We start from the raw sequence: 16,256 nt of genomic DNA on the forward strand, positions 1-16,256 counted from the left end.
TCATAAAAAGTACGTCATTTTATGCATGGCTTTTATTTGCTAGGATCAGTTTCATTTGAAACTTGTGCATGTAACATATTTCTCATTGGCACAATTGTAGACAATGCTCGAAATGCTGGATTTAGATAACAAAAATTTATGGATATATTAGTTATAATTTTAGTGCTGTTTCTTTTGATCTTCACATTGTGTTTGCAAGAGGCAAATGGTGTGAAGCGGATGGGGCGTTCTTAGCTTTCAGTCCTGGAGAAATGATTTGAAAGAATTCCAGTACGAAGGTAATTTACTGATTGACAGTAATTATTGTAAGCAAACAATGAGTATGTATGTATACAATGATAAGTTAAATTGCTTTTGACATTGCGACATTTATAAGATCTTGAGCTGTGTAATGTTGCAACTATTAGCTTCTGCCTGTGGCGATGTCGATATGTAATTATTCTTCAGCCATGTCAAACGGCTATAATACGAACGTACGAAACTTTTGATGTGCAAGAACGATTTATGCAGTTAGAATATCATTCATGCTCCAGTATTTAGCTCCAGATTAATTCAACAGGGTTCCATTTATAAGAGTTAGCGGTGCCTAATTCAGCATACTTCTCGCTGAATCCTGGAAGGATATATTATTATCATCAGTGTGGAATATTAAGCTTTCAATCAATGTTTTGGAAAACAACAGTTTTTGCTCTGAAAAGGCGATATCATTCTGAGATGCTGTGTGCATTAATCATAGTCCCGCTCGATAAACTCTGTGTCCTTGAGAGTTCTATGCTACATTTTCAGATGTGATTCTGTCCTCGTGCTATTGATGGTAGTGCTTCACTGCTTCTATAGCTGAAGGGGTAGAAGGCTCACCTTCAGACCGATCAGATTGGAATGGAAACAATGGCAGATACTGGATCCTATTTAGTGGCATCCAAAATTTTTACGTGGGCGGTGGTGGAACCATTAATGACAACGGGAAGATATGATGGCAAAACTCTTGCAAAATTGATAAATCACTTGCAAAACTATTACAACATATAACTCAATAAAAGTATCATTGAAGTTCATGAAGCTATTAACAGATAAGCATATTGTTAAAATATAAAGAAAAAATTCCAAAATTATCCAATGAATCCATCCAAAAGTAAATAAAAATAAAGTATGATTGAATAGCTAAATGAAATATTTTCTAATTCCAGCAAATTATTTTTCTTCCATCTTGATTCATCCATTATCGTGAAAACCTACATTTAGAATAAACTTAATAATTAGAAGATAAAGAAATTTAAATATGAACATTGATAACTTAATATGGATTAAAAAAATTATAAAGATGGTTGCATAATATTATATCTATGTCCAACTTTACTGCTCAGCCCGTTGAGTGCCATTATCTGCATTTAACTTTAAAAAATTCAAGCAACTTATAATTATTAACACACATATTAATCATAAATCTTCAAAATATAAGTATTATAAGTAAATAAAAGATATTATATAAATTTAAAATATTTATATATCTTCATCATATTTTTCACGAAGTCAATTCTGGGTACAAACTAAAGCTTCGACAGTAGATGGGTTCAATGAATTCTAATACTAGTCTACAACTCTACCACTAGTACTAAATGCCGACTTTGATGAAAAAGTAGAGACTAGAATAACGAAAATATCTCTAACTATTCTCGATAACACATGATAAACTCCTGCATTACTCTTCCATCATGCCAAGATATCAAACTACTTGTTCTTCAAATCAGAAAGTACATCATCATCCAAATAACTATTTAGCTCTAATTTTTTTGACCTTTTTGAAGAACTTTGATTTTTAAATTAAATAAAATCTCCATCAAATTTTATTTTACTCAAGTTAAAAGAAGAAATTAAACTTACATCACTTTATTCATCCAAATCAGATGTTAGCTTACTTGAACCTATAGAAGATTGTACTCTTATTGCATCTGCATACTCATTATAAAATTTATAAAAATGCATAAATATCATCAATCTTCTTCTTGCTCTCCTCTATATCAAATGCCATTTGATAACAAAGCTCTATAGATATCAACTTTAATCTGAGATCCAAAATAAAAGCAATGACCAATAAAGTGCTACACTGGGACTAATATTTATTGAACTTTTTTTATATCTCATTTGTCAATTGCTTCAGTATATCATTAGTATCAATACTCGCATGCATCAATAAAGCTTTAATTCTCTAAATTTTTTTACGTACAAATTAGATATGGGATAGTTATAACCAGAAAATACTTTAGTAGTATATAGAAAGCCTTCTAAAAATTTAAGAATTACATCAGCTTATTTCCATTCATCATTGTTGGAACATATATATGAATACTCGGTTACATATCTAATATCTTTATAAGTAATTACATTATTCAATATTTTATAAGTGAAATTTTATCTTGCAGCAACATTCAAAGTGAGTTCTTTTTTAGCAGGAAGTCTCGTATATTGTGTAATTTCATTAAATCCTTACATTTGAGATGGGTTGCAAACATATATCTAATAATCTCTCTTGTGCATCTAATAGCTTCATGAATTATTTTCATCTCATTTTGAATCATGATATTTAATATGTATGCACGACATCGAATATAACTATACTCTCCATTAAATAATATTTCATAACAAAAATAATCTTGAACCCTTCTAATTATAGTATCATTTGTGGAGCAATTATCTAAAGTAATAGCACATATTTTAAATCTAGTTCTCATTCAAGAAGGCACTTTCCAATAGCATCTTCAATTTCAATAAACTTATATGAGGGTACACTAGTTTCTTAAAACTAATTATCTTCTTATGCAGAATAAACTTGGAATTAATATAATATGCTGTGATAGAAATATAATGGATTTTCTATTTTGGTGTCTAAATATTATTAGTAAAACTAATCCAAGAACTTAATTTCTTAAATGCATCATATAATTTTTTCTTTTCTATTTGATATAAAGCCATACAATCACTTCTCACTATCTTATGACCAATAAATTAAATAATAGCTGAACATATTTTATAAAATCTAAAAAAATAAGATGCTCAATAATATGAAATGGAAGCTTAGCATATATGATAAATTTTATAATAAGCTTTTTGCTCTCTTTTTGGTTGAATTTAAAAGACTTCACTGAATCTTTTGAATATGCTATTATATATATTTGATTAATCAGATTCTTTTGATATTTCTTGCAAATATTTTTAAAGTATCATTTTAGATGACTTATTCTTCCTTTAGTATTTCTACTTAATATCTTTTTATAATATTTACATGTAGCTATTGATTCATCAAAATTTCTTTCCTCAACAAAGTGTTCCACATCCAAGATTTTTTTTTAGAATCTTTGTCACTTTCAATTGCTTCAATAATATCTCCATCTTTATCATCCTCATCCCCTATATGTTCAATGGTTTCATTTTCATCCATTTTAGAATTTTTATAATAAGACATTAATGAAATAATCTATCCAAATAAGAACATAAATTACTAAAAATAAAATGAATACTCACAGAACCAATATTTGTAAAAGCATGTATGTTAATTGGAATGATGTTTCTCTCCATTTATTTGCATACACTATGCTTTAAAATATTTTTCCTACTTATACACCAAATTGTTGTAACCATATGTACAATTATTTGGCACTATACAATTTTTTGATGTTATTTACATTTAGAAGAATCCCAATATAATTAAAATTTAGTTTGACTGGACATTGCTTCTTGATGTATTCTAGTTTCTTTTAGAATTGATGCACTAAGGAAAGTTAATGTAACATTTATATTAAACTACTATAACTTCAATATTTTCTTCACAAGTGATCAAAACATTACATCCACTAATGTTCCAGCAGAAAGGCAAGGCATTGCTTGCAGGTCTATCCATGTTGTGTTCCCACTTATTTATTTGCTTTCTGAGTTCAGAGTTTTTCATGGCAATGCTGTAAAAAATGATGTATCAATTTCTTCTTTGTTGGACAGTTCTGAGTCCACATCACCCAAAGTTGGAATTGCAAAATAAATAACATATAAATCTTGACACTGCAACATATTTTCTGCATTGAACTCAAGAGTGCAAATAAATATTCTCTATTAAACCATAAAACATTTTATGAAAAGACTTCTTTTACTTTTATTAAGGACTGTTAAAAAGATATTTTTCCAACTTTGAAGACTTCAGGAGTTATACAAGAATAAATGCTTTATATATGATAGGAATGTTTTACTTCGTGGAGATTTATATCTTTTGATCTTTGATTATCTAATTCTGGCGTTGCCATTTTGTGCATAAAATTAAAAGCCCTTGTCAGTGGACATTTTGTGAATCTTTCTTTAGTCACCAATATTTCATGTTCATTGTCCTATCTCTATAATTTTTTTTTATAGAGGTCTGTTTCATGCTTCTGTTTATTTATTTTTTTTTTTGGTAGAAACAGAAGCTTAAGCTTTCATTAAAGAAACCTGAACCATAAAAACATACAATGTAAACAGAAACAAAAGCAACCAGATATAGATCAGTCATCAACGAAAACACAATCCAGCTTCTAGTTACATACAGACCCAGAACAAGGGCACGAAGTCCCAACAAAGACATCCCAGAACAACTAACGTGTAGAGAATAGTTACAAGCAAGACCCGCCGACCACCAGATCCTATTTATTGTTAATATGTAGGAAAAATAGAGATGCAAATTTTTGCAAGTATTTCATCATCAAATTTTTGTTTTAATATTATTTTCCAAAACATAAAGCACAAACATTGATGCAAGGTTGCTCAAGATCTAGTTATATAGAATATATAGCACAACATTTCAATTATCATAGGGTTAGGAGGTACCTGCTATAGCTGATAAATGGTGAACAGTGATAGAGATTAATGCTAACAATCATGAGGGAACATTGACGGCCAATCGGTGGTGGAGGTGGAGACAACTTCAAAATCTTAATCTCGAGAGGACGAGAGAATAGGGATTGAGGAATATTGGGGATGAGAAAAGATGGAAAGAAGAGGGAGTTAGTAAGAGCGATATCTATTAGGGGTGTTGATGAATGGCAAACAGTGAATGAAAATGACGATGGTAATGTGGGAAGATGGAAGACCGGCATTGGCAATGGATAATGGGGGAAGACAGAATACCGGCATCGGTGATGGCTAATGGGGGAAGATGGAAGATGGAAGACTGAAAGATGGAAAGAGGGATATTAATCACCCTGAATCTTAATATGCGGACAAACACGGACTAGGGGCTAGCGCGCTTCGAGTTTGAGATGAAGTGGCAAACACCGGAACACAAAATAGTTAGCATTAAGGTTTAAGCCTTATATTCAGACCAATTGACTAAATTAATTAGCTAAAGCTAACTGGCTAATTGACTAGGATGGGGCTAACACAGGCCGGATATTTAGGCTAAACCAATTTGAGTAAAAAATTGGGCTCAAATCGGATATTCGGACCACCGATTGGACTGAAATTCAGACTCAAAGCCCGGGCCAAAGGTATGCTTGAGCCCAATCTAAAAGATAAATGGGCTATATATTTAGGCTCAAATCCAGTCTGAAGTATTTCAGGCCTAGTCTGAATCTTGATCCGAAGTTGGCCTAGCTCAATAGGGCACGAGCCCTGTTTCAGCCCTATTCATTTGTCATCTTCTTGAGTAGACAATTATATCTTTATATTCTCAAGATGTATATAAAAATTATATATGTAATTATGTACGGGATGTTTCGCTTATCACCTTCTTGCGCAAACTAGTAGTTTTCTTTTTCTCTTTTTTTCTTTTTTTTTTTTAATTTCCTTCTTCTTCTTTTTCTTCTCCTTCTCTCTCTTTTTCTTCTTTCTTCTTCCTTGTGGAAACAGGGACCCGAACCCTCTTCCCCTCCATGCTTCATTCGGCCATGACCAGGGAGTATTAGCCGATGGCCAATGGCAGCACTCAACACTGACTAAGGTATGACCCTGACAGTGACTATAGCCACTAGTGGATGACAAAAAAGGCTCATACTAACTCAGAACAGGAAAAACCTTGTTCTTGTCCAAAACTAGCGATTTGCCAACCTTAATCAATGGCAATGGGCCTGGAAAAGAAAAGAAAATAAAAGGCTTACTATCTTATCTTGGTTCGGTGAGGTAAACCGGTGATTTCTCCAACAAAATCTCAAGGAAAGGACTCAAAAACAACTCGAAATCGGCAGCAATTTTTCAGAAAATTTGTGGTGAAAATTTAAAGAAGGGGAGATCATTACTTACAGATGATTCTTAGGGCTTTTTCTAGTCAAAATCCAGTTGCACAATCCCTCTCTCTAACGGATTTGGTAGAGAAGAAGACTTCTGATTGGAGTTCTCTTTCTTCTCTCCTCCCATGCATTCCTCTTTCTTTCTTTTTTTTTTTTTTTTTTTAACTTCTCCACCCTTGCTTTAAGATTCATGCTGGAGTGTTTAAAAAAAAAAATCTGGGTCCTTACAATAGGCTACTGCAGACTTCCGTAGAAGTTGAAATGTAAGAACTGTTAATCTTGTACAAAAGTTCCAAAGGACATCCTTGCACATTGCTTCCTTATTTTCCCTTCTAATATGCTATTTAAACCTATATTTCCTGACTGTTCTTCTGAACTCTTGGTTGAAGGAGAATGCTCTTTTAAATACCGCACTATAGCCCTGAACCCAACACAGCTATCATTAGCACATGACCTGTAGCCTATAGGGGAAATGAAGAATGCTCAATTTATAGGACTTCCATAAATGGTCCTTTATCCTAGTCCTAAGAGACATGTTTTCAACTACAAACTCTCCATAATCTGTGGAAAATGGATCAATCCAGGTTGGAAGTCGTTGATACTAACTATTGCCATAGCACAAGCAAAACACCCACCAAGCATCACTGACATCATTCAAAATAACATAATCCAATATAACTAGGACTTGAGGCTTACCAGATGATGCATTACTTTTTTCCAAAATATTCAGTCCCTATAAGAAAAAGTGCTTCACAAGTTGAAACATATTTATTCATGCACTAGAAATAGAATTTTTACCTATGCAATATTTACCTACGCAAAATTTTGCTAGATAAAGAAAATAATTAGCTACAAAAAATTTTAAACATCAGTAAAAGGGGCATAATTAGCTACGCTTAAAATTAACGTCATCAAAAATAATTATCAACATAAACAAAGTGTCCATATTTAAATCAAAGCATCGACAATAGGTGGTCTTAATTTTTTATTTTGGCAAAATCTTTGTCGATGCTAAATAAGCGTAGGTAATAAGGATAATTGTCTATGCAAAATATAAGCATAGGCAATTAGAATATTTGCCTATGCTTTTTTAGCGCCAGCAAATATTTTTCTTTTTTATTATTTTTTTATGTAGGCAAAGCATTTTCTGACGCTAAGTAAGCATAGGCAATAAGGATAATTGTCTATACTTCAATTTTGCATAGGCAATTAATATAATTACCTATACTTTTTTAGCATCGATAAATATTTTTTATTTTATTAATTATTTAATTTTGATAAATTATTTATTAATGCTAAATTTGCATAGGCAATAAGGATAATTGCCTACATAAAATGGAATCATAGGCAATTAATATAATTTTCTACATTTTTTAAATTTGATAAATATTTTTTATTAATTTTTTATTTTGCTAAATAATTTATCGATGCTAAGTAAGCATAGGTAATAAGAATAATTGCCTATGCAAAACATAGACATAGGCAATTAGCATAATTGCCTACATTTTTTTATCATCGATAAATATTTTTTATTATCTTTTTATTTTGACAACCCTTTTACCGACTCTAAATAAGCGTAGGCAATAAGGATAACTGCCTATGAAAAATAGAAACATAGATAATTAACATAATTACCTATACTTTTTTAGCATCAAAAAATATATTTTTTATTAATTTTTTATTTTGACAAAGCATTTGCCAACACTATATATGCGTAGGTAATAATGCTAATTGTCTACATTTTTTTAGCATTGATAAATATTTATTTATTAATTTTTTCTATTTTGACAAACTATTTACCGATGTTAAGTAACCATAGATAATAAGGATAATTAGCTATACAAAATTAAAGCATAAGCAATTATTTTTTAATTACCTATGCTTAACTTTTATGTAGGTAATTAGATTTATTTCTGACGCTAATGTTGCATCGAAAAATAATTTACAAAAATAAAAAATTAAAAAAATAATTATTGATGTGGAAAAAAGTATAGGCAATAATTTTAATTTTCTATGCTCCTTTTTGCGGCAAATTAATATAATTTTCGGTGCAAATTTTGCATCGGCAAAGGCAAATAATTTTTTTTTTAATAATTTTTTATAAATAATTTATCAATATAATTTTAGAAGTTAAAGTCTATCTTTATCGTTTATTATCTAAATAATTATCATTAGAGTATCATCATAAAAATCCATCTCGATCTAGTAGTTCTAGCTATGTCGATCCATAAAATTCAATTTTGATGGCTACGGACAATCGCATGATGATCTGATAGCTAAAGATCATCAATGGATCTAAAAATTTATAATGATGATATTGATGATATTCGTAATATTTTATCAAAATTTTACTTCAATTGGATATCATTGTTATGGTTAGTTTAGCACCAAATAATTTTGATCGTTAAATGAAAAATGAGTGATCAAAAGGCCAAACAGCATCCGATTAAGATGATTTTTTAAATAAATAATCTTTGCTACTACTTTCATCATTTATACAGTGATGATCATAAAATTCAAACTGTACATATATGAATGATCTAAAACTATATGTCTCTTGATACTCATTCTTAAAATCTTTAAATAATTATATTTGTACTTTTGTAGGATCCACTTAACATAGATGATTCATATATACATGATTTGGATTTGATGATCATCACCGTACAAATGATGAAAGTAGTAGCAAAGATCATTTAGCTAAAAAATCATCTTAATCGGACATCATTTGACCTTTTGATCACTCATTTTTTATTTAACAATCGATATAATCTCGTGCTAAATTGACCATGATAATGATGTGTGGTTAAAGTAAAATTTTAATAATATGCTACAAATATCATTGAAATTATGGTTGTAATTTTTTGAACCTATTGGTGGTCACTATCTATCAGATCATCATGCGGTCATTTGTGACAATTGAAATCAAATTTTATCGATCAATATAGCTAGGGCTATCAGATCGAGATAAACTTTTGTGATGATACTCTAACAATAATTTTTTGGATAATAAGTGATAAAAATAGACTTTAAATTCTAAAATTATATTGACTATTTAGATAATGGCAAATTATTTGCAAAAAATAAAAAATTAAAAAATATTTGTCGATGCAAAATTATGTAGGCAATAAGCATAATTTTCTATGCTTAAATGTTGGGTAGGTAATTATGGTAATTTCCTACACTAAATTAGCATCAAAATTTTTTTTTTATTAATATTTTAATTTTAGTAAAATATTTGTTGATGCTAATTTAGTGTAGGTAGATATGATATTTGCTGACGTTAAGTTTTGCGTAGGTAATTATTGTTATTATCGATGCAAAAATTGTATTTGTAAATAGTTGGAAATTAAAATAAAATGGGCAAACCCATCTCCCTTCATGCGATTTCATCTCCTAAACCCACCCTCCTATTTCCCACGTCGAACCCATTCCCACCTCCATTTCCCTCTCCCTCCCTCTCCCTCGACCGTTGCTACTCTCACCATCGGTCGTGACCATCGTTGGTCATCACCACTGCCATCGCTGTTGCTACCATCATTGTCGCCGTTGCCGCTGTTGACCTGAGGAAGGTAAACCCATTTTTTTTTTTTTTTTTTATGGCTCCATGGGGAGGGGAGGAGCGGGAGGGAGCCCCCGGATGCGCGGAGGTCCCTCGACTTGGGGGTGGGGGGGAGGAGGGGCCCCCTGACCTGTGGGTGGCTAGGGGCCTGGTCGTGCGGTGGTCCCCCGACCATGGGGAGGGGAGGGGCTAGTCGCGTGGAGGCCAAGGATGGATCGTCAGGGCCCAGGGGGAGGGGACAACCTTTGGGGCTGGGGGCGAAGGATTAGGGGGTGGTTTTGTGTTCTCATAAATGGTAGTCAGGGCCTGGGGGGAGGGGGCTAGTTGTGTGAAGGTTGGGGGCAGACTGTCGAGGCCCCAGAGGGGGAGGGGATAGCCATTAGGGACAGGGGGCCGAGGGTGGAGTGGCTAGGGTTGGGAGGGTTATGGCATGTAGGGGAAGCATAAGGAGGGGAAAAAAATAAAAAAATTTTAAAAATTAATAATTTTTTAATAAAAATAATAAAAATAATAATTATTAACAAGTAACAATGATGAAGCTGTTAAAATAAAATATTTAAAAATACATTATTTTGTGTAATGAAAAAATTAAGTTTTTAAAATAATCATAAAATATTATTTTTAAAAAATATTTTTGAAAAATGTGAGGGGGGCATTGACAGGGGGTAGAGCACTAAGGTTTGGGGGGGCCAGTCATGTGGAGACTGAGGGCGGACTGCTAGGGCCCAGGGGGAGGGGACGACCACCAGGGTCGGGGGTGGAGGACCAGTTAACAATGGTATCAGCCCGCGATTAATTGGACATGCCATTTCTCGACTGATACCCTTGAAAAGCAGCAGTAGAACTATCCTAAAAATACTCCATATCATTGCCTCATTGAATGCTTGCATTATTGACATTCATATTATTTCATGCACATTGCTTTTACTTTTTATAATTTAATATGTTTGCTTATTTAGTCCCTGTGTTTTATTGTGATTATAATTTAATATTTTAACTAGGATTAGTCGAATCCTCTAGTAAATTTTTAATGCATATGAACTACTATTATTGATGAATTTATATTTTATAATTACTTGTTAATTTAACTGATTAATTAAGTATTTGTTTTTATAGAATTTGCATTGCATAGAACCATAGATTTGGAATCTAGGTTGGGATCCGATCCAAAATTCGATCCGAATCTGGATCGAGATCTGGTCATGATTTAATACATGTATTGATGTAACCTTAGACTTGCATTCAAGAATCGATCCCAGAGTCTCCAAAATGGACTCTATGAATGGCTTTTGAATACCCCAATTTGGGCAACTTAGAAATGCATCAATTCTTTATTATTGTCATGGTGTTCTTTATTTTATTATAAAAAATTCTATTGTAGTTATTTTATTTGTTTCTCTATATACATATTAGATATAGTTAAAACATGATCCATCTATATTGTATACTTAGAGAACTGTAGGAAGATGTTGCTGGATTTTTTTTGGATATAGAATAAAGAATGAAGCTGTGGCAATAATAAAAGTGATCATTTTTGAAAGGGATAGGACCATGCCTATTAGGAAAGAGTTAATTGAGTTAGTATTCATTAATCTTATTATTATTATTAGATATGGATAGAATCATATATTTTTAAAATATTTTTTATGACACATACTTTAATAATATAATTTCTCATGGATAGATGAAAAATATCGATAAGAGTTGGATCAATGCTCACTCTATCATCTTACCTGAATACTGACGAGGTGTTAGAAATTTTATAAGATTTGCACGAGAAAGAGTTGATGATCCCAATAGAATCAAATATCCTTATCGGAGATGTCACAATAATTACTTTCGACCTACAGATACAACATTGGAGCACTTGTTGAATTGGGATATAGATCCAAAGTATACTATTTGAGATTTGCATGGAGAATATAAAACTACTAATATAAGAGACCAACATGTGGGTCAACAGTCCGAATCAATTGGCATCAATGAGATGTTAGATGATTTATATGAAGGGACATATTTTAAAAACTCTCCTGACAACTCTCCTGATAATATGGATAATACAAATGATGGATATTTTGAAAAACTTATGAGAGATGCCAAGGAACCATTGTATCCAAATTGTAAGAAATTCTCGAAGCTTGGGTACTTGATAAACCTTCTCCATGGTAAAACCATATTTGGTTGGAGCTAAAAGTCTTTTGACTTTATATTGAACTTAATCAAGAAGGCACTATCAGATGGTGAAAAATTTCCAAAATTGTATTCAGAGGCAAAAGTATATACATGAACTTAGACTGAGTTATATACTGATACATGCATGCAAGAATGATTGTACATTACTTTATAAAGAGTATTAACACTTGGATTGTTGTCCAAAATATGGTGAGTTAAGATATATTGAAGATTCTAAAAGAGGTAAAATGTGGCTTGACAAGGTTTCGAAATACTTTCCATTAACATCAAAACTTCAGAGACTTTATCAGTCATCGAAGACCGTCAAGGTGATGAGATGGCATCATAAGATGAGAATTTTTGAGGATAACATCATTAGTCATCTAGCTGATTCTATATTTTTGAAAAAAAATAATAAATAATATTCTTATTTTGCTAGTGACCCATGCAACATTCGTCTTGGCCTAGCATCTAATGGTTCCAATTCATTCAGGATCATGAATAATGATTACAGTATGTGGTCGGTTATGCTAATATCGTATAATGTTGCACTATAAAAATATATAAAAGAGCCATTTATATTTTTACCATTGCTTATTCCTAGACCTACACCTCCTCGTAATGAGATAGATATTTATCTGCAACCCTTAATCAATGAATTAAGAGAACTCTAGGAGATTGATATTGCAATATATGATTCAGTCAGTAAAAAAAATTTTTGATTGCATGCGATGATAATGTGGATAATTTATGATTTTTCGATATATGGCAACCTATCTGGATGGAGCACAAAAGGATATTTGGTGTGTCTAATTTGCAATGGTGATAGCTACTTTGTTAGACTAAAGTATGAAAGAAAAATTGTCTATATGTGTCATCGCCAATTTTTATCATCTAATCATTCTTGAAGAATCAGTCAGAATCGATGTTTCAATGAAAAATTAGAGATGCATGGGCATCTTGTATGATGAGCAGAGATGACATATTGGTGCAACTAGAAACCATTGATAGTGTCAAATTTGGCAAAGTTTTTGAGAGTCACAAGCGAAAGTGTAATGAATCAGAGTTGAACTAGATGAAGTGGAGTATATTTTTTAAAATATCTTATTAGCAACATCTCCTACATCATCATAACTTGAATATCATGCATATTGAAAAGAATATTTGTGATAACATTATTGGAACACTTCTTAACATCAATAGAAAAATAAGAGATAATCCGAATTCTCAGCTAGACCTGAAAAGAATGGGATTACGACATGAGTTGCACTTGGTGCCCCGTGATAGTGTGAAATACTTAATGCCAACTGCAAGTTATATATTGCATGAAGATAAAAAAAAAAATTTTATGAGTGGTTAAAAACTGTAAAATTTTTTGATGGTTTTGCCTCCAATATTTTAAGCCATATGAACTTAAAAGATGGTAATATCTCGGGTATGAAGAGTCATGACTCTCATGTTATGATGCAGTATCTTGTATATGATGCATAGTTTCTCTACTCCAGAGGTACAAAATGTACTTATTGAAATAGATATTTTCTTTCGAGAATTATTTTATCGAAAACTTCAAGTTGGTATACTTGAGAAGCTTCAATCAAACATTGTCCTAATTCTGTGTAAGCTTGAAAAATTTTTTCTGCTATTATTTTTTAACATTATGGTATATTTGATGGTTCACCCTCCAAGGGAGGCTTTGCTTTGTCGGGCCAGTCCAATATCAATGGATGTATCCTATTGAGCGGTAATAATATTATAAAAAAAATATTTTTTTACTTAATTTACAACCATTATAATTTTAATTATATATATTTTATATTTAATTTTATCATTTTATATGTGCAGATTCTTATATAAATTGAAACAATATGTGCGAAATAAGACACATTCAGAAGGATCAATTGTGGAAGTATACATTTTCATAGAGTATCTTACAATTTGTTCAATATATCTCGATGATGTAGAAATATGATTCAATCGTAAAGACCACAATGTAGATAAGGAATTGGCCGACATTAAATCTATATTATTTGTTTTTAAGATTAGCATTCATCCCATTGGTGGAAGAAAGTACAAACATATAGATATAGAAGAGCGCGGCCTAACGCATTTCTATATGCTAAATAATTATGGAAGAATCTATCATTTTATAGAGTAAGTATTTTTACATAATCAAATTATATACTTGTCATGAGGTAAAATAAATAATAAGCATATATTTATTATACAGAGCATAGCAACATATTATTGCAACAAAATAATAAAGATATCGAAGGACAACATCAAAGGAAGTTTGTAACTTGATTCAGACAACGTGTAAGCACTAGTAGTTTTATTCAACTTTTTATTATATGTAATATATACAGATGATTTATCATAACTTATACATATGTTATTACAGATGATGGTAATCTATTATAATAAGGAAGATGGTGCAACTGAGGAACTATATGATTTGGCATGCCACCTTGATCCTAGGGTTTCATGTTATAGCTCATGTATTCTTGGTAGCATGAGATTTCAACAACAGATCATGATATGTAGAGATAGACTCAAAATAGTAAAATTTTAACGTTAGAAATCGATGGAGATAATGAGATTGAATATTATGGTATCCTAATGGATATTATACAGTTAAGATATGGGTTAAAATGATTTATTTACCTATTTAAATACCAATGGTGGGATATCAGTAATAATAGGACTAGTATTCACAAAGATGCATATATCACAAGCGTCAACTTTGCAAGAATATGGTACCAATTCAATCCTTTTATAGTCGCTAGTCACGCAAAGCAGGTAATATACCTAAAGAATACAAGATATAAGGTGAATGGCATGTTGTATAAAGGATTACACCAAGAGATGTTTATGATATAAATGTTCGTTTTGAGATATAAGCAAATGAAGACTTCTTTCAGGAGGAACAGAATATGGCTGACTTAAAATAGTATAGTGCCAATATTGAAAGCACATCTCCTCTGATTAGGGATGACTTGCAACCTGATAATATTGATGTCAATGAATTAAATCTGAACATATCGGAGGATGATGATGATAATGATGACAGCTACATAAATGATGGTGAGGAAGATTATACATTGGTGGATTATAATGATGAAGATGTTGATAATCCTACCGATGAAAATACAAATATTGAATAATAATAAATAATTTTTTTAAAAAGAAAACTCATATATCTTATATTGCATTATTCATTTAGTATCGATGTAATTTCTATCCATATTATACTGTCTCCAATATATTGTTTGATATAAGCATGGCACCAAGAGGACGACCACATAGGGTGGCCCGTGCAGAGATGAGGTAGCCACATCATCTCCTGCAATGATAGATTAATTTTATATATTATTATTTTTATTTTTTAATTTATTTTAATTTTTTATTATTTATAAATAACTAATTTTAAGCTATGTCATCAGAAGGACCATCTCATAGGAGAGGGTCACATGGAGATGTCGATGCATCTCCATCTCAGTAGCATTCGAGTCATCCAGAGGCAAGCACATCATCTCCTGCCATGACAGATTGATTTTGCATATTATAATTTTTTATATTTAATTTATTTTAGTTTTTAATCATGTATAAATAATTAATTTTATACTATGTGACTAGGAGGACTATCTGAAAGGAGGGACCCACATGAAGATGTTGATACCTCATCTCTACAGCTGTCTACCATGGTAGGCACATCATCTCCTGTCATGATAGATTGATTTTATATATTATAATTTTTTATATCTAATTTTTTTAAATTTTTATCATGTATAAATAATTGATTTTAAGTTTTTAATTTGCTGCAGCTGATACTATCATTAAACAGACTCATAGAGCCATCAGAAATGAGAAGCTTGAGGAGTGGAGGAGGAAAAATCCTAGGGAGAGGATGAGGGTTGTCATCTCATCGAGATATGCCATGCCAATTCAGCGCCATATCAGGGATCCGTATGTATGCGAGGTTGGCATCATTGTCCGAGCATATGCTTTCCTGACGATGTCCAATTGGTGGAGAATTTTGAGATCGTAAAAGCACATTCTCCTCGACCATTTATCGATAACTAAATATAAATTACATTATATTTTTTAAATACAGATCTTTTTATTTATTTTATATTTAATTTGATATGTACTTAACTTTTATTTTTTAGATCTTATATGTTGTATATATATATATATATATATATTATTTCTGTAGCACGACTTTGATATCGAGAAGATTGATACTCGATGCGTGCGGGACGCTATCCTTAGGCATATGAGAA

This window comes from Elaeis guineensis, chromosome 1 (assembly GCF_000442705.2).
Source record: "Elaeis guineensis isolate ETL-2024a chromosome 1, EG11, whole genome shotgun sequence".
Lineage (NCBI taxonomy): Eukaryota > Viridiplantae > Streptophyta > Magnoliopsida > Arecales > Arecaceae > Elaeis > Elaeis guineensis.